This window comes from Salvelinus fontinalis, chromosome 38, assembly GCF_029448725.1.
Source record: "Salvelinus fontinalis isolate EN_2023a chromosome 38, ASM2944872v1, whole genome shotgun sequence".
Classification (NCBI taxonomy): domain Eukaryota; kingdom Metazoa; phylum Chordata; class Actinopteri; order Salmoniformes; family Salmonidae; genus Salvelinus; species Salvelinus fontinalis.
Genome location: NC_074702.1, coordinates 14,688,983 through 14,714,816, shown reverse-complemented (window position 1 = coordinate 14,714,816; position 25,834 = coordinate 14,688,983). Strand labels below are relative to the sequence as shown.

Genomic DNA, 25,834 nt, shown 5'->3' with positions numbered 1-25,834 from the left:
GAGCACTTTGTGACATCGGCTGATGTAAAAAGGGATTTATAAATAGAATTGATTATTTCAATCAAATTTCAATCAGAGAGACAAACAAAAGCTCAGAGGCCAATAATACACAGTGAGTACATACTGTATGTGCAACCCATGTGGATGTTCAAACCCACACACACATCCACGTACCGATGACAGTGTCTAGATGACCTTCAAAATCCTGCTTGCTGGAGATCACAGGGGGATGTTCCTGACCTGTAAATAGGTTGTGGGCTGTGACCTCTGTCAGGCAGTCTGGGGGTCAAAGGTCAGGAGTCAGCACTTCTCCTCTGGTGCCTCATTATCGGCACACACACAAAGAGAAAGAGAAAGAGACAGAGACAGAGAGAATAGATAGTGAGAGAGGTGGGAGAGTGAGAGAATAGTGTGTGAGAGAGAGAGGGAGAATAGACAGTGAAAGAGAGTGACAGAGGTGGGGGAGTGAGAAAAAGAGAGAGAGAAAGCGAGAAAAAGAGAGAGATAGAGAAAGAGAGCGATTCAGGGGAATCCCAATTAATAGCAATTTAAATGGACAGAAATACCATGAAGTGATCCAGAGGCCCATTTCATTTAAGGTATCTGTGACCAACAGATGCATATCTGTATTCCCAGTCATGTGAAATGCATAAATTAGGGCCTAATAAATGTATTACAATTGACTGATTTCCTTATGTGAACTGTAAATCAGTCAAATCTTTGAAATTGTTGCATGTTGCGTTTATATTTTTGTTCAGTAAAATGTGCCATTGCTCTGACAGAGTTACAATGGGCCACATATGCTGAATATTTATTGTAAGCCACTTTGGAGTAAAGCAGCACTTAAAAAATGACCACAGACTACCAGGTCTGGACAGTGGTTCCTTCCTACCTCTACCTGTCTGCAGGACTCTCTCCGGGGCTGAGCGGACTGGGCTGGTACCATGCAGCAGTCTGTGGGAGGGGAGGATGGACAGGTAGGCAGCCCCAAACACTGCCTCTGGGCTGGAGGTGTAGCCTGCTAGAGTCTCCCTCCGTCTCCTCCCCATTCACCTGCATGGAGGAAAGGAAAGAGAAACACACACAGTTTATGGATAAATACATGACAGGACAGTAACTTGGCTACATTTGTTGTTGATCAGGGTAAAGGATAGTTTAAAAACAAAACATAACACTAGTTGGTAAGAAAAAAGAAAACACCGTAGCGAGGTTTGTATGCAATATTTAACAATAGATCATGTTTTAACGCTAATGCGTTAACATGCTATCGCCTGACAGAAATGCCATTCAATTGTCACCAAAAATACAGAATCCTAATACAGCTACTCTGGGAGTCATTTAGTACAGAACACCCTTGACAATGTTAAAGATGTAACGGGACTGGTTCCTGCTTCCCATCTACAAAACCACCGATGGCACTAATTTGAATTACCCCACTCTGCCTGGTTCTGACTGATTTATGAGAACCACCCTCACACACACACACACACACACACACACACACACACACACACACACACACACACACACACACACACACAGAGAGAGAGAGTGAGAAAGAGTCACAGCCCCCCCCCTTACCAGAAATATGATTACGATTTTAATAAGGAAGGAAGGCATCAACCTAATACATTTCCTCCGTCTGTTGCAAGGAGTTCTATGACTGGGGTGACTGGAGCTCACAAAAGGCTTTTAGCGAAACCATTTTAGAATGTCAATACTCTTTCAACATTCTAAAAGTGCATTGGATATTTCAATGGAAATAAACACACAGCCACTATGTTTGATTAAATTGCTGCTTGCAGAGAGATGACTGGTGCTGCTAGCTGAATGAGAATGATGTAGCAGGTGAGAATCTTTGCGCTAATCCTAGTGATAATCCTAGAATACCTTCAAATGTTTATACCTGGAAGACTAGGTAGTCTAAAAACTAAACCAGGATGGACTGACAAGAAGGAACAGATGAGACATGTGAGTCTAACCTTGAGGTGGATGTGGAAGTAGCAGCCGGTGCAGTCTCCAATACAGTTGGCCTGCATGGCCTTGACCCCGTACCACTCTGGCAGCTCCGCCAGGGCGTCCAGGAGGGGCTGGGAGAGAGAAATACATCATACATTTTTTTTTAAATCACATTGATGCTAAATATATCCTAAAGATGTTAAATCATATTGTAATGTTAGATGAAGATACTGTGTACGTTTGGGGAACACTCACTGGGTTCAAGTCCCAGATCAGCACATCATCGACTTTTCCTCTTTACCCTGAGAGGCTCTTCCAAAGCTCAATCAATCTCCTGGCACAATACCACAGTCTACCTCGTCTCATATTATGTAGTCAAAGAGGGATTTTAGAAATCCTGACCTCTACACGGCCTACTTTTGCGTTTATCGCAAAGCAATCGCTCATGACTCAACAGTTTCATAACGAGAGGGAGATACAGATGTAGAGAGAAAGAGAGAGAGAGACACACACACACATTTGTAAAAGGAAGCTATGCATAACAAAAAGGGGCAGGCCAGAAAGCCCCAGCTGGGTTCCGCTTCTGTCTGAATGGAGAAGATAAAAAGGCAACAGCACCAATTTGATATACCTCTCCCCCACTATCACAACCCATTCCCAAACCACCCTCTGAGATCTCTACCCAACACACTGTAATAACACTAATAACAGCAATACAACCAATACTAACAATGGCGATAAGGATGATTGTAATTGCAGTGTGTATCAATGTTATTTCACTGTTTCTAAAGCATGGATGGAGAGAGAGACAATCAGAGAGAGTGAGAAAGAGATTGGTGTCTTGCCATAAATGCTGGTGTCTTTGTGTCAGTCAAGCAGCCTAACAACAATGCCAGTGAGAGCGTACAGCCTGGCTGCCAGCAGGCTGTGGTGTCTGAGACACCCCGCCTTGAGGTGTCACAGCGATGTCATCAAGAACAAATGCCCGCTGAGGGGAACGGAGGTGAGGTGGTACTCTGCTCAAACCATGAGATGAAGAGAAAAAAACAAAACTAAATTGTGTCTGTCTCCAGAAAAGAAACAACATCATTGGAGCCACATAAACCCTCAGGTTTAACCAGAGATGTAGGCCTATGGCTGAGCCAATTCCAAGGGTTTCCAAGGCAACCTAGCAAAGCTGTAAAATTCTATATCAATAAAGTGAGGGTGGCTAAGGTTTTTTTGTGTGTCCGTGTCAATGTCGGTGTGGGTGAGTGTGAGTGTGAGTGTTTCCCTGCATCTTTTGGAGCATCTCTCCTACATGCGTTCATACATGAAATATTTGATCACCTTAACAAATGCATGTATCTGAGGATGCTTATGGAACAATCTAGCAAAGCTTAATAGAGTGTGTATGTCCGTATGCCTGTGTAAAATGATGAATGTATGTGTAGCCTGTGTGAGGCTGGTAATTGAAGTGAATGCCATGTTGTTGATTTACATGACACTAGTGTGATGTGTTCAAATGAGTGAGTCCATCAGTGTGTGTGATTATGCATGAAATAGAAAACATCTATTGTCAATGTAAGTATTAATTGTGTGTGTGTGTGTGTGTGTGTGTGTGTGTGTGTGTGTGTGTGTGTGTGTGTGTGTGTGTGTGTGTGTGTGTGTGTGTGTGTGTGTGTGTGTGTGTATCTCAGAGATAAAGTGCAGTGACAGGTAGGGTTGCACATTTTGGGGAATATTCAGAGGTGGAAACTTTCCGTGGGAATTAAAAGGAATATATGGGAAATAACGGGATTATATGGGAATTCATGGAAATATATACAAATTAATATTAATACCATTTAAATGTAGATGTTTTTTGCATTGGATATATTTACCATATCTTCTGGAGACAGAAACATAAACCTTTTACCTTATCATAAGTAGACATTACTGCAAATGATTAAATTCTTCCAATTGAAATTTAAAAAACAATTTAGTTATGAATTTAAATTTAATAAAATTAGTTGACTAATCACATGGGATGATTTCACTGAACAACAAAAGAAAGAGAATATTGAATGATCTCCAATGATCAACCGCATCTCCCAAAAACGTTTTCAACATACATCTGTAAAATGATAATGTAGAAACTAAAGCTTTGGTTGTTTTTTTTATTTAACCTTTAACTAGGCAAGTCAGTTAAGAACAAATTGTTATTTACAATAACGGCCCAGGAACAGTGGGTTAACTGCCTTGTTCAGGGGCAGAACGACAGATTTTTACCTTGACAGCTCGGTGATTCGATCTAGCAACCTGGCCCAACGCTCTAACCACTAGGCTACCTGCCGTCATCCTCTCAGGCTTCCATGTCTTCTCCCTGGACCTCCTCAAAGTCCACCTCTTGAACATCAGGCTCTGAGACCTCATCTTCACTGTCACTTTCCAACCTTGTTGAGGATGGCTCGTTGTCAGGCTCAAAAAGCTTAAAATTTGTCCAGATGGCCAACAATTTTTCAACCCTTGTATTGGTCAGCCTGTTGCGTGCTCTGGTGTGTGTGTTCCCAAACAAGGACCAGTTGCGCTCTGAGGCGGCTGATGTTGGTGGGATTTGGAGGATGATGGAGGCAGCAGGGGAAAGAGCATCAGATCCACAAAGTCCCTATGACCAGGAGGCTGATGAGATATGTTGGCACAACTGCCATATTGCATCTCCATCCCAAAGCCCTTGCTTGGAAGTGTACTTCGCCTGACTGCCAAGAACCTTGCCCTCATCCAGGCCAAGGTGGCGAGACACAGTAGTGATGACACCATAGGTCTTGTTGATCTCTGCACCAGACAGGATGCTCTTGCCAGCATACTTGGGGTCCAACATGTACGCTGCAGCGTGTATGGGCTTCAGGCAGAAGTCGTCACACTTTTTGATGTATTTCAGAACTACAGTTTCCTCTGCTAGCAATAGTGAAGTGGGCAGGGCAGTAGGTATTTCTTCTCTTACATCTGCAAGCAGTGTCTGAACATCAGACAGGATGGCATTGTCTCCCTCAATCCATGCAATGGCTACTGCTATAGGTTTCAGGAGTTTCAGGTTGCTTACCACTCACTCCCAAAATACATCATCCATGGTGAAGGGTTGTATGCTGGGCGAAGAACATTCAGAAATCTCTTCCAATTCACATTGCCTGTGAGCATCAGAGGTGAACCAGTTGCATACACCGCTTGAGCAAGACATTCATCAGCATTTCTCTGACTACGTTCCTCCCTTGAGTCAAACAAACTTCTAATTCCAGGAGGACCATGAGCTGTTGCTATCGATAAGGGGTCTGATTCATCATTTTCACCTTAAATAGAAGTAGAGGGACTTCTGTCAGAGGTTGCTTGTTGTGAGTGCTGAGGGAACTTTATGCACTTGGCCAGATGATTCTGGATCTTTATTGCATTCTTCACATAGGATTTGGCACAGTATTTGCAAATGTACACAGCTTTTCCTTCTACATTAGCTGCAGTGAAATGTCTCCACACATCAGATAGTGCCCGTGGCATTTTCATGGAAAGATTCACATTTTTTTTTTTTTTTTTTTACCCAAATACAATTCCATGTACAGATAAATAGTTAAACAGTTAGATTAAACAACTCCTTTGTAAGATAAACGTTTTAAAATGAAACATGTATGGAAACAGGTGAATAAACACTCCTCAGTTGGCAGGCTCAAGCAAGCTAAAACCCACATGGTAGCAAAAACTAACTAGCAGAAATTGTTAACAAGTTAGAAATTATTTAAACACAATTTGCTGTACTCTACTATTTACTAGTTATCAAAATATCATGTATGTCATATAAAATATATTCACCCCACACAGTATTGTAATCAAAACTTACCAGAAAGCATGTAGTCCTTGGCTCAGACAGTGTAGTAGTGTGGGCTCAATAGCATCTCATTAGTGTGCAAGATCTTAAGAATCAGCTGTACATGTAATGGAAGAGTGCAGTGCACATGTGATGGAAGAATGCACTGTGCATGCAGAGGGTTGCAATTCCACTGAATTTGGGATAGTTTAACCAGAATGTGCCACAAGACCATGAATTGCCTTATGTGTATCCCACAAAAAAAGCTAAGCTAATTTAAAAAAATGAATTTAAGCAAAATTCCCGGGCTTAACTTCCCATGGAAAAATTCAGACCCTTTACAACCCTAGTGACAGGGTCATACTGCTGAAGCCTGCTGGTTAATGCATGAGTGACTAGTGTATGTCTTTACCAGGGCCCAGGGGAAGTGGGGAAACTGGAAATGTTACCAGAATGCAAGCACACATCAATCAACTCTTACCAATCAAGGCTCTAGCAGCATAGGGAAGCTGACCTTCTGGCCCACCAATCAGAGAAGTTTGGAAGGCTTCCACTCAGAGCCTCTCAGTACCAACCATTCGTCATCTGGAGAGGTTTGAATCAGTGCACCTTCAGTTACTCTCGCTCCATGTGCCCAGGTTCAAGCTGCCTGTGTGTGTGTGTGAGTGATTGCATGTGTTCACGCTCTTCCGCCTGTGAGTGCGCCGCCTAACCCATGGGTGGAATAAATCTCCAGAGAGGGTAATTTCAACTCAGAGGGTAGCTGGTAGTGGCTGGTAGTGATTATGAGACCCTGCTGCTGGAGACGTGGAGGTTTCTCATCAGTCAGACTGGCCAGGCCAGGACCGGTGAGGCCAGCCTGGGAATGACACTCTCAGCAGGCTGCTGATTACACAGCCAGGGCTGGGTTCAAGTAGTATTTATTTTCTTTCAAATACTCTGAGCATTTGATTGACCCAGTCTAACGTGCCAGATGGGTGGGCTTTGCAGTTTGCACTTTTGGAACTATTCCAATGGTTCCATTGTGCCAGGTAAGATCACTCAATCACAGCTAAAGTATTTGAAATAAAACAGATCCTACTTGAGCCCAGGTTTGTTCCACAGCCAGCCATGGTTTCTGCAGTGATTGATGTCAGAGGAGTCTCCCCCCCTTCCATTCTCACACAGCCTCTGTAGCCAGCCAATCAGATTATGCCAAAAGGCGCAGGTGGTGAGATTGATGTGATAGGACGCCCTTTGCCCCTTGACGGGCTTATCACCAATACACCCTCCATGCGCACGAGACACACACACCTACCTTGGTGTAGTTGGTGATCTTAATGAACCACTGCCTGAGTCATTTCTGCTCCACCAGAGCTCCAGACCTCCAGGAGCGCCCACTGTCATCCACCTGCTCATCAGCCAACACCGTCTGGTCCACAGGGTCCCAGTTCACCACCGCCTGGAACACACACACACCTGCACAGATTACAATTACTACAAATACACACAGACACAAAGACAGACATAAGCCAATATCACAGGAGCTGATCGAATCAGAAAAAGAGACAGATGTCTACTGATACGAGTTCCAAAATATCTTGCATCTGATTAAACTACATGACCCCTCCACTACAACACAGATTTTCCGATTGTCTGTAATCTACAACACAAAATGTGTTTTCCTCACAAAGCCAAAGGAGGCTCCATAGTTACTGAAGACTGTTCCCCAGGCCACTGAGTCTCTGTGGCCTGCCTGAGACTCATCCTCCTGGGATGTGTCTCCTTCATCCTGCCTCCCTGGAGCTCTACACACGGACCATGACAATACCAGGGGCATGACTGCATCACATTAGTCCAAAGTGTCGTCATCTCCTCGTCAGTAGAGATGGAAAGGAGATGAAGAGAGGAAACCACTTTGGACTATTGAGACACAGCCTATGAGCCTATGACAAGGATTGGACAGACTCAGACTCAAAGACCTACCTCTTTCTGATTGGCCAGTCCTGCCTTGAAAAGCTTGACAAACAGCCACTGGGTCCACCTGTAATAGTCTGGCAGGCAGGTGGTCACCTCCTGGTCAGAGGAGAGGGAAGCAGAGGGATCCACAAGATGATTCATACACACACGAGAGAAAAGAGAGTCATCCACCCACACAGATCCTCCCACTGGAAGGTTAGAGGTGGTGCTCAGCTCCTCCCATTACTCACCTTGTCCCAATTAAAGCAGAGCCCTAGGCTGCTCCCGCATGGACTGGATATTACTGGGGGCGGAGACAGACAGGGGAGAGGAGGACGTTAGGGGGAATGAGAGAGAGAGAGAGAGAGAGGGGGGGGGAGAGGTGTTTGTGTCATATCTTGTATTGTACCTCTTCGTCCATTCCTCCGGGTCAAGGCCTCTCTCGATGGCAGCGTTCTCTGCTGGGAGTCCAAAGCATCCCAGACCATTGTGTTTAGCACCTAAAAACAGTTACACAGAAATCAGTTACATATCATACCTGGCTGTTCTTCCCAGCCCATTGGGTTTTACACGTTACACACAGCCCCCAAGACAACAGTTCAATTCAATTTAAAATACTTGATTTGTCCCCTTAGGCTGGGAAATTACTAATACAGCTATAGCTCTCTGTTATATGCCAGAAGGCATGTAATGTACATACAAGCTGTTAAACCCAACCTGAGTGTAAGGCAGAGAGGTGAGGGAACATATCAACATCTAATGCATGTAGAGTGGCTGTGCACAGGCCCATAAAAGCCTAATGTTGTAATGTGAGTTATACATCAGAATAGAAGGGAACATAATGGTGCTGGTCTGATTGGATGTGTTAAATGGAGGATGGTAATAGGAATCAAGGCCTCTCTGTTTGCATCATCATCATCAATATTTAATTCACACTAGTATGGGGATGTTGTGTTGTAAGGCATTGTACTTTGCAACACTGACAGATGTGATCAGAGGTTTACACAGGCTTCCAGCTTTTGCTTGCTTGCTTGCTTGCTTGCTTGCAGTCAGTCAGTCAGTCAGTCAGTCAGGTCCCACCCTTCTCCTCCTCATAATGTGTTTTCTCACTTATTTCCACTTCTTCATACCAGTGTCTCCCTCCTTCCCTCCGCGTCTCACAACACTATTAAGAATTGATAACCTCCTTTCACCCTTCACTATTCCTTCTTCATCCTTCGCTTTCTCTTACTGAAGAGAAAGAAAACAGAGGAGAGGCAATAAAGGGGGGAGTGGAGAAGAGAAGAAAATGGAAGAGCAGTGGAGAGAGAGAGAGAGAGAGAGGTGAGGGAGACAGGGGAGGAGAGCAGTGTGCATCGACTAACGAGTCTGACACTTGAGACAAAAATCGGTATCCTTGGTAACTGCCTGGGCCTAATTTGTAAAGCCGAGTGCTGGATGATATCAGTCTATGTGAGCGCCTTCGTGCCGAAGTAAAATATACAGACATTGACTAGAGAAATGAGTACGTGTAGATCTAGAAATATAAAGAAATCCATACGGTCATTAAAATAGATGTGCTTGCCGTGTTAATACACCGTTTTTCCTGTTTAAATGTGCCCATTATCTAATGTAGTGAGGAGGACCTTTAGCAGATCTGTTGTCGAGAAGAGATGAACTCCTGATGGACAGGACAGGCTGTCTGCCTCGGTTCATTTCTCAAAGTTACATCAGCACAAAGAGACTGTCAGAGGCAAACCATCATCCCTTTTTAACAGTCGATGCTCCACAACAACCCCAGGGCCAAAGTCAAGTCTCTAACTCCCCCACTATGACTGTACTGCCTACATTCAACCTATGGATCACCTATGGATAGAGGAGGAGCTAAGAGAGAAACCTGTCCACAGAGTGGAAGACTTAGATGTATATTAGGGAGTGACTTGTCCATCCAGGCCAGCAGGACAGCCTGACAGACAGGAGTCCCAGGGGAGGGGGCTGATTTTGGGCATGCAACACACTGGCAGGGCTATGCTAAAGTGTATGTGTGTCCACCCACACACAAATCCCAAAAGCTCTGGTTCCATCTGTGAAGAGACGAGCTGCAGGCTGAAAGCAGAGCAGAGCCACAGGCAGTATAACCACTAAACATCACACCACAACTAGACTACAGGGAAGGGATTTTACTAAACATCACAACTAGACTACAGGGAAGGGATTTTACTAAACATCACAACTAGACTACAGGGAAGGGATTTTACTAAACATCACAACTCGGCTACAGGGAAGGGATTTTACTAAACATCACACCACAACTAGACTACAGGGAAGGGATTTTACTAAACATCACAACTAGACTACAGGGAAGGGATTTTACTAAACATCACACCACAACTAGGCTACAGGGAAGGGATTTTACTAAACATCACACCACAACTAGACTACAGGGAAGGGATTTTACTAAACATCACAACTAGGCTACAGGGAAGGGATTTTACTAAACATCACACCACAACTAGACTACAGGGAAGGGATTTTACTAAACATCACAACTAGACTACAGGGAAGGGATTTTACTAAACATCACACCACAACTAGGCTACAGGGAAGGGATTTTACTAAACATCACACCACAACTAGACTACAGGGAAGGGATTTTACTAAACATCACAACTAGGCTACAGGGAAGGGATTTTACTAAACATCACACCACAACTAGGCTACAGGGAAGGGATTTTACTAAACATCACACCACAACTAGACTACAGGGAAGGGATTTTACTAAACATCACAACTAGACTACAGGGAAGGGATTTTACTAAACATCACACCACAACTAGACTACAGGGAAGGGATTTTACTAAACATCACAACTAGACTACAGGGAAGGGATTTTACTAAACATCACAACTAGACTACAGGGAAGGGATTTTACTAAACATCACAACTAGGCTACAGGGAAGGGATTTTACTAAACATCACACCACAACTAGACTACAGGGAAGGGATTTTACTAAACATCACAACTAGGCTACAGGGAAGGGATTTTACTAAACATCACACCACAACTAGACTACAGGGAAGGGATTTTACTAAACATCACACCACAACTCGGCTACAGGGAAGGGATTTTACTAAACATCACATCACAACTAGGCTACAGGGAAGGGATTTTACTAAACATCACACCACAACTAGGCTACAGGGAAGGGATTTTACTAAACATCACAACTAGGCTACAGGGAAGGGATTTTACTAAACATCACACCACAACTAGACTACAGGGAAGGGATTTTACTAAACATCACAACTAGGCTACAGGGAAGGGATTTTACTAAACATCACAACTAGGCTACAGGGAAGGGATTTTACTAAACATCACAACACAACTAGACTACAGGGAAGGGATTTTACTAAACATCACAACTAGGCTACAGGGAAGGGATTTTACTAAACATCACACCACAACTAGACTACAGGGAAGGGATTTTACTAAATATCACACCACAACTAGACTACAGGGAAGGGATTTTACTAAACATCACACCACAACTAGACTACAGGGAAGGGATTTTACTAAACATCACACCACAACTAGACTACAGGGAAGGGATTTTACTAAACATCACAACTAGGCTACAGGGAAGGGATTTTACTAAACATCACACCACAACTAGACTACAGGGAAGGGATTTTACTAAACATCACACCACAACTAGGCTACAGGGAAGGGATTTTACTAAACATCACACCACAACTAGACTACAGGGAAGGGATTTTACTAAACATCACAACTAGACTACAGGGAAGGGATTTTACTAAACATCACATCACAACTCGGCTACAGGGAAGGGATTTTACTAAACATCACACCACAACTCGGCTACAGGGAAGGGATTTTACTAAACATCACACCACAACTAGGCTACAGGGAAGGGATTTTACTAAACATCACACCACAACTAGACTACAGGGAAGGGATTTTACCAAACATCACAACTAGGCTACAGGGAAGGGATTTTACTAAACATCACACCACAACTAGACTACATGGAAGGGATTTTACTAAACATCACACCACAACTAGACTACAGGGAAGGGATTTTACTAAACATCACACCACAACTAGACTACAGGGAAGGGATTTTACTAAACATCACACCACAACTAGACTACAGGGAAGGGATTTTACTAAACATCACAACTAGGCTACAGGGAAGGGATTTTACTAAACATCACACCACAACTAGACTACAGGGAAGGGATTTTACTAAACATCACAACTAGACTACAGGGAAGGGATTTTACTAAACATCACACCACAACTCGGCTACAGGGAAGGGATTTTACTAAACATCACACCACAACTAGGCTACAGGGAAGGGATTTTACTAAACATCACAACTAGGCTACAGGGAAGGGATTTTACTAAACATCACAACTCGGCTACAGGGAAGGGATTTTGTCTCTGCAAGTGTAATCTCGTTGAATGAATGAACTAGTTGAAGACAACTTGTTCTCTCTCTGGTGTGTGTGTGTGTGTGTGTGTGTGTGTGTGTGTGTGTGTGTGTGTGTGTGTGTGTGTGTGTGTGTGTGTGTGTGTGTGTGTGTGTGTGTGTGTGTGTGTGTGTGTGTGTGTGTGTGTGTGTGTGTGTGTGTGTGTGTGTGTGTGTGTGTGTGTGGACACAGTAAATGGATTATCTTTCTCTCTGACAGATGCTGACAGACAGATATCCCCTTGGACAGCAGCGTGTAGCTGTCTATCCATGATAGTCCATACGACAACTGAAATAATAGTGGTTAGGAAGACAGCATTACAGCCTTACTGCTGGTAGCCCAGATGCAGCCTACCTGCAAAGAAAAATAAAGTCCATATGAAGACAGAAATGTAGCCAACACTGTGACCCTCTGAGTGGATGAGGGCATTTGCTTAGTAAACAACCAGCAGGGCAAAGCTATGAGCAGCAAATACACAACAAACACACCTGCAGATATATTCAGTCACAGTCACAGCTGCATGACATACAGCATGTTGTTAATGGATTAGTAAACCCTGAGGGCTTATTGACTCAAGTGTGATGGATGAAACATCAGGTTTGTGTTCATTAGGGGACGCAACGGAAAACAAAAATGTGTTATTGCACCAGTCCCTCCCTGCTTCAATATGAACACGACCCAGGCGATAGTGCTCATAATTACTCTACTCCTCCGTCTCCTCTTTGCTTCTCCTGAACCTTAGTCTCTCTCCAACCCCTAGCCATCTCTCTCTGAGTGGGAGGGAACAAAACCCTGCTGCTTACAAAACAATGACAGGCCCGTTGTGCCACACTCACACAACACTGACAGCACTTTGTCAGGCTCCATTAAATCAGCCCCAGAGGATTCATCCAAAATGGCACCCTATTCCCTATATAGTGCACTACTTTGGACCAGAGCCCTATGGACCCTGGTAAAAAATAATTCCCTATAAAAGGGAATCTGGTGCCATTTGGGACGTAGCCTGAGAGAGGAGGGCCTACAAAACACAACACACACCAAAGAGGCGCTGTCCGTCTCGATAAGGAGGGGGAGTGGGTTATTATTGTGACAAAGAGAAGAATGGCTGGAGTAATGGTTTAGAACAGTATACAGAGGGAGGGAGGGTAAGAGAGGAGGGAGAGAGAGAGGGGGATGAAGAGAGAGAGAAGAAAAGAGAGAAAGAGAGAGATGAGTGAGGGTCACAGTGAATTCTTTAGTAACCATTTCAAGCTGTGGGTGACTGGCTGCAGTAGGGGACACAGTGACAGATCCGAATGGTGTCTCTGTGGAGTCATTTGTGACCAGGGGTTTGTAGGACACCAACGGTCAGATCATCATCTCTCTTAAACACCAACACACATCTTTCACACGTTTCTATGAGGAGGAGAGTCATCAACACATTAGAATGGATAGTGGGAGCTGGCTTCCCTCCCTGTCTTACCCCTGCAGAAACACTTAAAGGCAGATGTCTTAGAGGGGCTCACCAACTGAAAGAGTCATTGTTTTGACATGAAACCTTTTAATGCCATAATCATGTCTGATAATGTGCCATGCGTAGGTAGTCCCACTGAAAAGTGGTCTTGTGGCTAAGAGCACTTAGATAAGCACAGTGTAGCGTAGGGCCAGGGAGAATGGGGGCTCTCAAAGCTACAATATGCAAATCCTTTTTCAGAAAAATGGCAGCCCCACTAGTTGATGCTGGGGAAATGTCCTTTGAAATGACAATTGAACTCATTCCCAGATCCCAGTTTGACCTTTTAAGAGCTGAGTTAGAAGGCAAAGGCAGAGCAGCATCTCTCTCAGTTTAAACAGCCTCCACACAAACACCTCCTGCAGAACAGATGCCAACTGTGATTCAGACTAGACAGAACATCAAGGCCGTAATGACGATGGATCAGGGCTTCCATTACAGGGAACATGTAAAGAGAGCGAGAACAGACGGTGACCTTGTGGACTGCACACAAAGTGCTTCACAGTGGTATGCTTCTACGTGACTAACCTGGAGTCGTGACAGTACAGTTTGTGTGAATGCATAGAGAGCGAGAGAGAGAGAAAGAGAAAGCCATAGAGACAGACATGCATAGAGGGATGGAAAGGAGAAATTATAAGAGTTAACAGTATGGGCAGCTAAGCTTTTCACAGTTGAATCTCCAGCTACTATCAGGGCCAGTCGCTTTGGATAAAAGCGTCTCCTAAATGGTATATATTATTATTACCTGGTGGCCCCTCATCCTCTGGAAGTGTCCGATGGTGTCACTGATGGTGTAGACCCGTACATGGCCCATGTGGAGACGGCCGGAGGGGTACGGGAACATAGACAGGACATAAAACTTCTTCCTACGGGAACTCTGGGGGAGACAACAAACACATGCTCAGGGAAACAGACTTCACGAGGCTCGTGAGAGCCTCACCATCAATAATTATAGAAACTGTTTGACAGGAACTAGCCCTACAAATCTGTGTCTGGCAACATGTGACTGGTGTATAGCTTCATGTACAGTTGAAGTCAGAAGTTTACATACACCTTAGCCAAATACATTTAAACTCAGTTTTTCACAATTCCTGACATTCAATCCAAGTAAAAATTCCCTGTTTTAGGTCAGTTCGGATCCCCACTTTATTTTAAGATTGTGAAATGTCTGAAAAATAGTAGAGAGAATGATTTATTTCAGCTTTTAGTTCTTTTATCACATTCCCAGTGGGTCAGAAGTTTACATACACTCGGTAACTATTTGGTAGCATTGCCTTTAAATTGTTTAACTTGGGTCAAAGGTTTTGGGTAGCCTTCCACAAGCTTCCCACAATAAGTTGGGTGAATTTTGGCCCCTTCCTCCTGACACAGCTGGTGTAACTGAGTCAGGTTTGTAGGCCTCCTTGCTCGCACAAGCTTTTTCAGTTCACACATTTTCTATGGGATTGAGGTCAGGGCTTTCTGATGGCCACTCCAATACCTTGAATTTGTTGTCCTTAAGCCATTTTGCAACAACTTTGGAAGTATGCTTGGGATCATTGTCCATTTGGAAGACCCATTTGCGACAAAGCTTTAACTTCCTGACTGATGTCTTGAGATGTTGCTTTAATATATCCACATAATTTTCCTGCCTCATGATGCCATCTATTTTGTGAAGTGCACCAGTCCCTCCTGCAGCAAAGTACCCCCACAACATGATGCTGCCACCACCGTGCTTCACGGTTGGGATGGTGTTCTTCGGCTTGCAAGCCTCCCCTTTTTCCTCCAATCATAACAATGGTCATTATGGCCAAACAGTTCTATTTTTGTTTCATCAGACCAGAGGACATTTCTCCAAAAAGTACGATCTTTGTCCACATGTGCAGTTGCAAACCATAGTCTGGCTTTTTTATGGCGGTTTTGGAGCAGTGGCTACTTCCTTGCTGAGCGGCCTTTCAGGTGATGTCAATATAGGACTCATTTTACTGTGGATATAGATACTTCTGTACTTGTTTCCTCCAGCATCTTCACAAGGTCCTTTGCTGTTGTTCTGGGATTGATTTGCACTTTTCGCACCAAAGTATGTTCATCTCTAGGAGGCAGAACGCGCCTCCTTCCGGAGCGGTATGATGACTGCGTGATCCCATGGTGTTTATACTTGTGTACTATTGTTTATACAGATGAACGTGGTACCTTCAGGCATTTGGAAATTGCTCCCAAGGATGAACCAGACTTGTGGAGGTCTACAATGTTTTTTCTGAGGTCTTGGCTGATTTTCTTGATTTTCATATGATGTCAAGAAAAGAGGCACTGAGTTTGAAGGTAGGCCTTGAAATACATCCACAGGTACACCTCCAATTGACTCAAATGATGTCAATTAACCTATCAGAAGCTTCTAAAGCCATGACATAATCTTCTGGAATTTTCCAAGCTGTTTGAAGGCACAGTCAACTTAGTGTATGTAAATTTCTGACCCACTAGAATTGTGATACAGTGAATTATAAGCGAAATAATCTGTCTGTAAACAATTGTTGGAAAAATTATTTGTGTCATGCACAAAGTAGATGTCCTAACCAACTTGCCAAATCTATAGTTTGTTAGCAAGAAATTTGTGGTTGAAAAACGAGTTAATGACTCCAACCTAAGTGTATGTAAACTTCCGACTTCAACTGTACGTTCATGCCAGTATTATAAAAATGTTTGAAAACAAAACAAAAATCTGATTTTATGACTTTGTGGTTAGGCCTAAGAGTTATACAGCCTAGGTCAGTGCAAAACTACACTCCTAGCTCCTGGATTCTTCTGTCTGTATTAAGGTTGCAAATTTTGGGGAATATTCAGATGTGGAAACTTTATGGGAATTAACGGGAATATGTTGGAATTAATGGAAATATATACAAATTAATACCATTTTAATGTTGATGTTTTTTTGCATTGGATATATTTACCATATCATATGGAGACAGAAACACACACCTTTTACCTTATCATAAGTAGACAGAATTGCAAATGATTAAATCATTCCAATAGAAAAAAATAACTATTTAGTTTTGAATTTAACTTTAATGAAATGAGTTGACTGTTCACATGGGATGATTTCACTGAAAAACAAAAGAAAGGGAATATTGAATGATCCCCAATGATGCATCGCATCTCGCAAAAACGTTTTCAACATACATCTGTAAAATGATAGTCTAGAAACTAAAGCTTTGGTTGTCTTCCTCTCAGGCTTCCATGTCTTCTCCCTGGACCTCAATGTCCACCTCTTGAACATCAGGCTCTGAGACCTCATCTTCACTGTCACTTTCCAACCTTGTTGAGGATGGCTCGTTGTCAGGCTCAAAAAGTTTCAAATTTGTCCAGATGGCCAACAATTTTTCAACCCTTGTATTGATCAGCCTGTTGCGTGCTCTGGTGAGTGTGTTCTCAAACAAGGACCAGTTGCGCTCTGAGGCGGCTGATGTTGGTGGGATTTAGAGGGGAAAATCCCTTCCACCAGGTGGCTGAAGAGATATGTTGGCACGACTGCCATATTGCATCTCCATCCCAAAGTCCTTGCTTGGAAGTGTACTTCGCCAGACTGCCAAGAACCATGCCCTCATCCAGGCCAAGGTGGCGAGACACTGTAGTGATGACACCATAAGGCCTTCTTAATCTCTGCACCAGACAAAATGCTCTTGCCAGTATACTTGGGGTCCAACATGTACGCTGCAAATTTTGGGGAATATTCAGATGTGGAAACTATGGGCTTCAGGCAGAAGTCTTCACGCTTTTTGATGTATTTCAGAAATGCAGTTTCCTCTGCTTGGAGCAACAGTGAAGTGGGAAGGGCAGTAGGGATTTATTCTCTTACTGGCATTGTCTCCCTCAATCCATGCAATGGCTACTGCTATAGGTTTCAGGAGTTTCAGGCTGCTTAAAATACATCCCAAAATCCAACTCCCAAAATACATCATCCAGGAGGATCCTCTTGATGGGGCTGTCCATATCGGTAGACTGTGATATGGCTATTTCTTGGAGCGACTCCATCCCCTCCAGGAGACTGTCAAACACTTTTTATTTTTCATTTAACTAGGCAAGTCAGTTAAGAGCAATTTCTTATTTACAACGATGGCCTAGGAACAGTGGGTTAACTGCCTTGTCCAGGGGCAGAAAGACAGATTTTAACCATGTCAGCTCGGGGATTCGATCTAGCAACCTTTCGGTTACTGGCCCAACGTTCTAACCACTAGGCTACCTAACACTCCAAACACGATGACAACACTACCCCAATGGGTGTTGCTGGGCAGCTTCAATGTGGTGCTCTTATTCTTCTCACTTTGCTTGGTGAGGTAGATTGCTGCTATAACTTGATAACCCTTCAAATTCCTAACCATTTCATTGGCTCTCTTGTAGAGTGTATCCATTGTTTTCAGTGCCATGATGTCCTTGAGGAGCAGATTCAATGCATGAGCAGCACAGGCAATAGGTGTGATGTGAGGGTAGGACTCCTCCACTTTAGACCAAGCAGCCTTCATGTTCACAGCATTGTCTGTCACCAGTGCAATGCCTTCTGTGGTCCAAGGTCCTTGATGACTGCCTTCAGCTCATCTGCAATGTAGAGACCGGTGTGTCTGTTGTCCCTTGTGGCTGTGCTCTTGTAGAATACTGGTTGAAAGGTGGAGATTATATAGTTAATTATTCCTTACCCACGAACAGTCGACCACCCATCAGAGATGATTGCAATAGTCTGCTTTCTCTATGATTTGCTAGACCTTCACTTGAACTCTGTTGAACTCTGCATCCAGAAAATGAGTATATAAAGCATGTCTGGTTGGAGGGGTGTATGCTGGGTGAAGACCTTTCAGAAATCTCTTCCAATACACATTGCCTGTGAGCATCAGCGGTGAACCAGTTGCATACACAGCTTGAGCAAGAAATTCATCAGCATTTCTCTGACTACGTTCCTCCATTGAGTCAAAAAAATATCTAATTCCAGGAGGACCATGAGCTGTTGCTATCGATAAGGTGTACGATTCATCATTTTCACCTCGAATAGAAGTAGATGGACTTTTGTCAGAGATTGCTTGTTGTGAGTGCTGAGGGAACTTTATGCACTTGGCCAGATGATTCTGCATCTTTGTTGCATTCTTCACATAGGATTTGCACAGTATTTGCATATGTACACAGCTTTTCCTTCTACATTAGCTGCAGTGAAATGTCTCCACACATCAGATGGTGCCCGTGGCAGTCTCGTGTAACGATTAGGAAAGAAATGGTTAAAAAAAACAAATATAATTCCATGTACAGATAAATAGTTACGCAGTTAGATTGGTGGTGCTCTGTACTGGTGGTGCCCCGATCCCGCAGCTGAATCAACTTTAGGAGACAGTCGTGGCGCTTGCTGGACTTTCTTGGGCGCCCTGAAGCCTTCTTCACAACAATTGAACCGCTCTCCTTGAAGTTCTTGATGATCCGATAAATAGTTGATTTAGGTGCAATCTTACTGGCAGCAATATCCTTGCCTGTGAAGCCCTTTTGTGCAAAGCAATGATGACGGCACGTGTTTCCTTGCAGGTAACCATGACTGACAGAGGAAGAACAATTATTCCAAGCACCACACTCCTTTTGAAGCTTCCAGTCTGTCATTCGAACTCAATCAGCATGACAGAGTGATCTCCAGCCTTGTCCTCGTCAACACTCACTCCTGTGTTAACGAGAGAATCACTGACATGATGTTAGCTGGTCCTTTTGTGGCAGGGCTGAAATGCAGTGGAAATGTTTTTGGGGGATTCAGTTCATTTGCATGGCAAAGAGGGACTTTGCAATTCATCTGATCACTCGTCATAACTTCCTGGAGTATATGCAAATTGCCATCATACAAACTGAGGCAGCAGACTTTGTGAAAATTAATATTGGTGTCATTTTCAAAACCTTTGGCCACGTCTGTACATGTGATAGAAAAGTGCACTGTGCATGTAGAGGGTTGCAATTCCATTGAATTGGGGATAGTTTAACCAAAATATGCCACAAGACCTAGAATTGCCTTATGTGTATCCCACAAAAAAAGGTTCACTGTTATAAGCTAACTTTTTTTAATGAATTTAAGCAAAATTCCCGGGATTAACTTCCAATGGAAAATTTCTGGAAATTTCCCAGAAAGTTTCCGACCCTTTGTAACCCTAGTCTGTATGTCTGAGTGCAGCTGCAGCAGGTTTCCAGAGTGTGTGAGGCAGCAGTTCTTTAATGATTCCCAGTGTCTTTGAGAAAGGCCAGCCAGGCCAGATAGATGGCAGAGTGAGATGGCAGAGTGAGGGGCTATCTGGACTACACACAGCCTGCGTCCTGAATGGCACCCTATTTCCTACGGTCCATGGTCAAAAGTACTGCGTTTTTCGTCATGAATCTTGTTCTGGAGGCAGCTCTGCATAGTGGTAACTAGCTGGCACAGCCACACAAAGTAATAAAATCTGATTTTAAACTTAATCTTTACCCTAACCTCACCCACACGGCTAATCCTAATGCCTAACCCTAAACCAGGACCAAAAAGGGTAGTAAGTTTTAGGTTCCTCGGCGTACACATCACGGACCAACTGAATTGGTCCACCCACACAGACAGCGTGGTGAAGGCGGCGCAGCAGCGCCTCTTCAACCTCAGGAGGCTGAAGAAATTCGGCTTGTCACCTAAAACCCTCACAAACTTCTACAGATGCACAATCGAGAGCATCCTGTTGGGCTGCCTGGTACGGCAACTGCTCCGCCCACAAACGTAAGGCTCTCCAGAGGGTTGTGAGGTCTGCACAACGCATCACCGGGAGCAAACTACCTGCCCTCCAGGACACCTACGCCACCCGATGTCACAAGAAGGCCATAAAGATCATCAAGGACAACAACCACCCGAGCCACTGCCTGTTCACCCCGCTATCATCCAGAAGGCGAGGTCAGTACAGGTGCATCAAAGCAGGGACCGAGAGACTGAAAAACAGCTTCTATCTCAAGTGAAGGCTGTTTAACATCAGACTGTTAAACAGCCACCACTAACATTGAGTGGCTGCTGCCAACATACTGACTCAACTCCAGCCACTTTAATAATGGAAAAAATGATGTAAAAAATGTATCACTAGCCACTTTAAACAATGCCACTTAATACAATGTTTACATACCCTACATTACTCATCTCATATGTATATACTGTACTCTATACCATCTACTGACCTTGCCTATGCCGTTCTGTACCATCACTCATTCATATATTTTTATGTATATATTCTTTATCCCTTTACACTTGTGTGTATAAGGTAGTTGTTGTGAAATTGTTAGGTTAGATTACTCGTTGGTTATTACTGCATTGTCGGAACTAGAAGCACAAGCGTTTCGCTACACTCGCATCAACATCTGCTAACCATGTGTATGTGACAAATAAAATTTGAGTTGAAAAGCACATTTCGGTTTTCATACATTTTTACAAAATAGACAATTTTGACTTTGCAGCTGGCCCATCTAAGGGGCAATCGCTCAGTTCTGCCTCCATGACAAAACTCATGACAATAAATGTCAACCTGTGCAATAAATAGGAAATAGGTTGCCATTTGGGACTTCACTCTGTATGAATCACCCAAGGCCAAGAGGGGCCTGAATAACTCAATGAGCTGACTAAACAACCTTTATATAGGCAAAAACAACAGTTTAAAATATCTTGAAAGAGCTCATTGATGGTCTGAATACTTTTGTGTGGAAGGGCTGAATCATGACGCATTGTGGGGTGGTAACAATGTCGGAACACAAGGTTGGATGTCAGGGTCAGCTGCAGTACTATCTGCCTTGGAGGACTGTTGATGGTTGTGACAACAGTAACTAAAAACAGAGACGGACAAACAGGAGACTGTGAATAGGTTACTTCATTACTAAGCATATTACACCTATGAGTCAAGAATATTAGACAGTAAGTGAATAATTTAATGAATGTTTTAGAGTCTATGCAAACCAGAAGGCCTCCCAGAGGGAACACTAAACAGGGTTCAACCAGACAGACACACACATATAAACATAGAAATAGGCCCAGGTACTAATGTCCCATGATGACTATGGTTATTCTGAAGGATCCTTAATGACCAGAGAATGGTTTAATATTAGGCTAGATTATAATTGGAACTAAAGCCAGGGGTGTTTTAAAATATTCATCTGACAATCTTTCCCAGAAGTCTCTACTAAGGGCCAACATAAAGCAAAGAGAGAACTTAAGAATTGCTGCCAACTACCTCCTCCAGGGTATCCCTCTGCCACTGCTCCATGATACGGGGGTGCCACCACTGCTCCACCCTGCGTCTGGTGTCCGCTTTATAGTCCCTGTCCCAGACCCCTGTCTCGCTAAACAGGGTCCGAACCCCGGCTCTGGGGCAGGGGGGGAGGAGATGGGGCAGGGGGAGAGGAGATGGGGCAGGGGGAGAGGAGATGGGGCAGGGGGGGGCAGGGGGACCATGAGGGCACGGTCAGCCCTGGACCTGGGTCTGCCCAATCCCAACCTGAACAGGCCACTGTCACGCGGGCAGAGACACACTCTGTACGCTGCCATCGGCATGCCTCTGTTACCTAGGCAACACAAGGACACAGTTCTATTAGTCAGTGCTCTGCTCACAAGAAAAGACAGCAGAGCACACAGAAGCTGCAGCCAAAGCCTCAGTCAGCTCGTACCCATTCTTAAGGAAAATAGGCTGCTAGGAACAGGATGAAAATAACAGTCTGGAGTTTGATTCTGGTTAACAATAGTTGGTGAGTAATACCTGTTCATTAACACAGTAATAGATGTTCAATAACACCTGAAGGCATCAGATCACATAAGGCAAAAACTTTGCTGAAAAAAGGCACACACATTCACACAGTCGCCAAGGTAACCCAAGAAGATATTTTTAGGGTAAATCCATTTGAATTCAATACGTTTTTGACAGCACTCCTTTTGATTTCAACTAAATCTTCCATACATATTTGCCCATTGTAGAAATGCTCAGAAAGTGACCTTTTGTACACGAATGTGCTCAAAGTTTACCCATTTTTCATACCTCATACCCCAATGCCAAGAGTGTGCAAAGCTGTCATCAAGTCAAAGGGTGGCTACTTTGAAGAATCGCAAATATAAAATATACTTTGATTTGTTTAACACTATTTTGGTTTCTACATAATTCCATATGTGTTATTTCATAGTTTTGATGTCTTCACTATTATTCTACAATGTAGAAAATGTAGAAACCCTGGAATGAGTAATTGTGTCCAAACTTTTGACTGGTACTATATATATCTAAAAATAAACGTATATCCCATGGTGAGAGAAGGACGATATGAACATCTGGATACTGCCCATCCACTTCTTCCATGCCGGGCAAACAAGTATAGAACGTTATTTAAATCAAAAGGGATGCTGTCAAAAACTGATTGAATTCAAATTTAGCCTATATTATTATATTAACAACCCTGGGAACAGAGTACACACACATAGACTCTCAAGTGACACCGATGCTGCTGACATGACACGTCATGAAAATATTTACCAAGAAGTGTTCCATCCCACACAGCATATAAGTCAAGGCCCTTGGTAACACAAGTGGGTCAGACGTGTCAACCTACACCTGGGTATTTTCCTGGTCACTAAATCATCATTGCAAGACTGCCATAGAAGACATCGAGTGGTTGTCACTTTATACAGTATGCTAGACTATATCCCTGAGCTGGTGGACTGTGCCTATGGACTGACCCCCTGGGAACTTTTCTAAAGAGCCTATAGCCTAGTGGTAGTTAGCTCATCCATATTTATACAAGTGACGACACACTGATACACTCAATGAATCTGTAAGCCTACTGATATGGATAACTTGAAGGAGTTGTTTCACATAAGCTATCTATGTTTGAGAATTCAACAAAATGTTTAGTCCCTCCAAATATGACAAACAAATGACAAAAAAAATCACTGCATGTCACATTCCTGACCTGTTTTCTGTTGTTTTTGTATGTGTTTAGTTGGTCAGGGCGTGAGTTGGGGTGGGCATTCTATGTTATGTGTTTCTATGTTGGGTTAAGTGTGTTGCTTGATATGGTTCTCAATTAGAGGCAGGTGTTTGACGTTTCCTCTGATTGAGAACCATATTAAGGTAGGCTGTTCTCACTGTTTGTTTGTGGGTGATTGTTGCTGTGTCTGTGCGCCACACGGTACTGTTTCGTTATGTTTAGTCTGTTCGTGCGTTCTTCGTTTTATGTTAGTTCGCATGTTCAGGTCTGTTGACGTCGTTTTTGTAGTTTGTCTTGTATTTTCATATTCGTTATTATAATAAAATTTCATTATGTCTACATACCTCGTTGCGTGTTGGTCCGATCCATGCTCCTCCTCGTCTGAGGAGGAGAACGACTTCGACAGCCGTTACACTGCATGCACAAACAGTATATGTCAGTATCTTTCATGCACGACCAAGTCAATAATTTGGAAACATTTGAAATGATGATTGTCTGCAGACTGTAGAGTAAGTGTTGCTCGCTCACCAGTCAGCAGCATTCATTCTCCTTAAACACACCACTCAAACCATAGATAGAGACATCTTCTCTGCTGTAGCCTAGCTACTCTATAGTCTCTATGGGACATCAGTGCAATGCCACAAACACACTATCCTCCAGCTAGAGCAGAGAGAGATATATAGAGAGAAAGAGACATAAACAAGGTTGTGTCTGTGCATATGAGAATGTGTAGGAGAGAGAGATAGGGAATGAGATGTTTCTATGCTTACATTGACCCTTGTGAATGCCATATCTTTACCATGGAGAGCCTTGCATAAACCTTGAGAGATTCAGGCAATGCAAATCACGTTTCTCCAAGTTCACATTGGGTAAACACATTAGCATTTGTGTAAGATAATAGTTTTATGTGCTTGTTAGTTATTCAAGAAATGAATCACGAATACCGTTAATAAGAAACATAGCTAGCTAGCTAAGTTAGATCGCGACTCGAGCTTTCCATTCTTGACATGACACTGACAGCCACATTAGCTAGCTAGTGACATTTGTAAGCTAGATGCATTGTTGAACGTCTGTTAAAAAAAATAAGCTTTGATCACAGGGTTTGAAGTTACTCACTGTGTTCAATTTCCAAATCCTTGCGTTAAGCGATATGGATTTTATCATAATCCATTATCTATATCAGATTCAAAATGTTCTTGTGCACGTAAAGTCGTTGTATTCCCCCTGTTGTCATAGCTCACACCTCCTCCATGTGCACCGCCATGTTTGTTTTTAAAAGCTTTATTGACAGCTTCCTCTTAGAATTGTAACGGGGTGGATTCCAAGGTAATTTATTGATAAACACTAATGTTTTTAGTTTTTTTTTGTTAATTACTATGAATTTTAAATTAAGAGGTTAAATATACATTTGAGATATAATTTTCTACATGTAGGTGTTAATGCGTTCTTCAGCTGTCCCCATAAGATAACCCTTTGAAGAACCGTTTTTGGTTCCAGGTAGAACTCTTTTGGTATTAGGTAGAACTCTTTTGGGTTCCATGTAAAACCCTTTCCACAGAGTGTTCTACATGGGACCTAAAACAGTTCTACCTGGATTCAAAAAGGGTTATCCTATTGGGACAGCCAAAGAACCCTTTTGGAACCCTTTTTTTCTGAGTGTAGCATGTTACATGTCATCTGTGTGGCACACTTTTGCGGGACCCTAGACTTTATTTTATACCCAACAGTCATCCAAAACGGGTCTGGTCTGTTCCACAACTCAACTGTTTGGGCAGCCAGGTGAGTTAGGGGATCTCTCTTACAGTGTTTGGCTATCTCTCTCTGCAGCTGTGCTCATATATTGATTTTGTGTGTGACTGTGTGTGACTGTGTGTGACTGTGTGTGTGTGTGTGTGACTGTGTGTGACTGTGTGTGTGTGTGTGTGTGTGTGTGTGTGTGTGTGTGTGTGTGTGTGTGTGTGTGTGTGTGTGTGTGTGTGTGTGTGTGTGTGTGTGTGTGTGTGTGTGTGTGCGTGTGTGCGTGTGCGTGTGTGCGTGTGCGTGTGTGTTCGTGTGCATCTGAGTTCCTGTGTGTGCCTACCAAACAAGACATCTTGTCATTATCCCCAAAATGAAAACAAATCAGTTAACTGAAACCAATCAATGACAGATGAATGTATATGCAAATGTGGGCATTTTGGATACTAAGAAATAGAAAAGTCTATTTG

General features: G+C 43.2%; 1 pseudogene; it reads right to left on the bottom strand.

The window, feature by feature from the left end:
- LOC129838162 (probable leucine--tRNA ligase, mitochondrial) overlaps positions 1–22,120 on the bottom strand; it is a 42,408-nt pseudogene extending 20,288 nt beyond the window's left edge.
- Between the last annotated feature and the right edge of the window lie 3,714 nt (positions 22,121–25,834).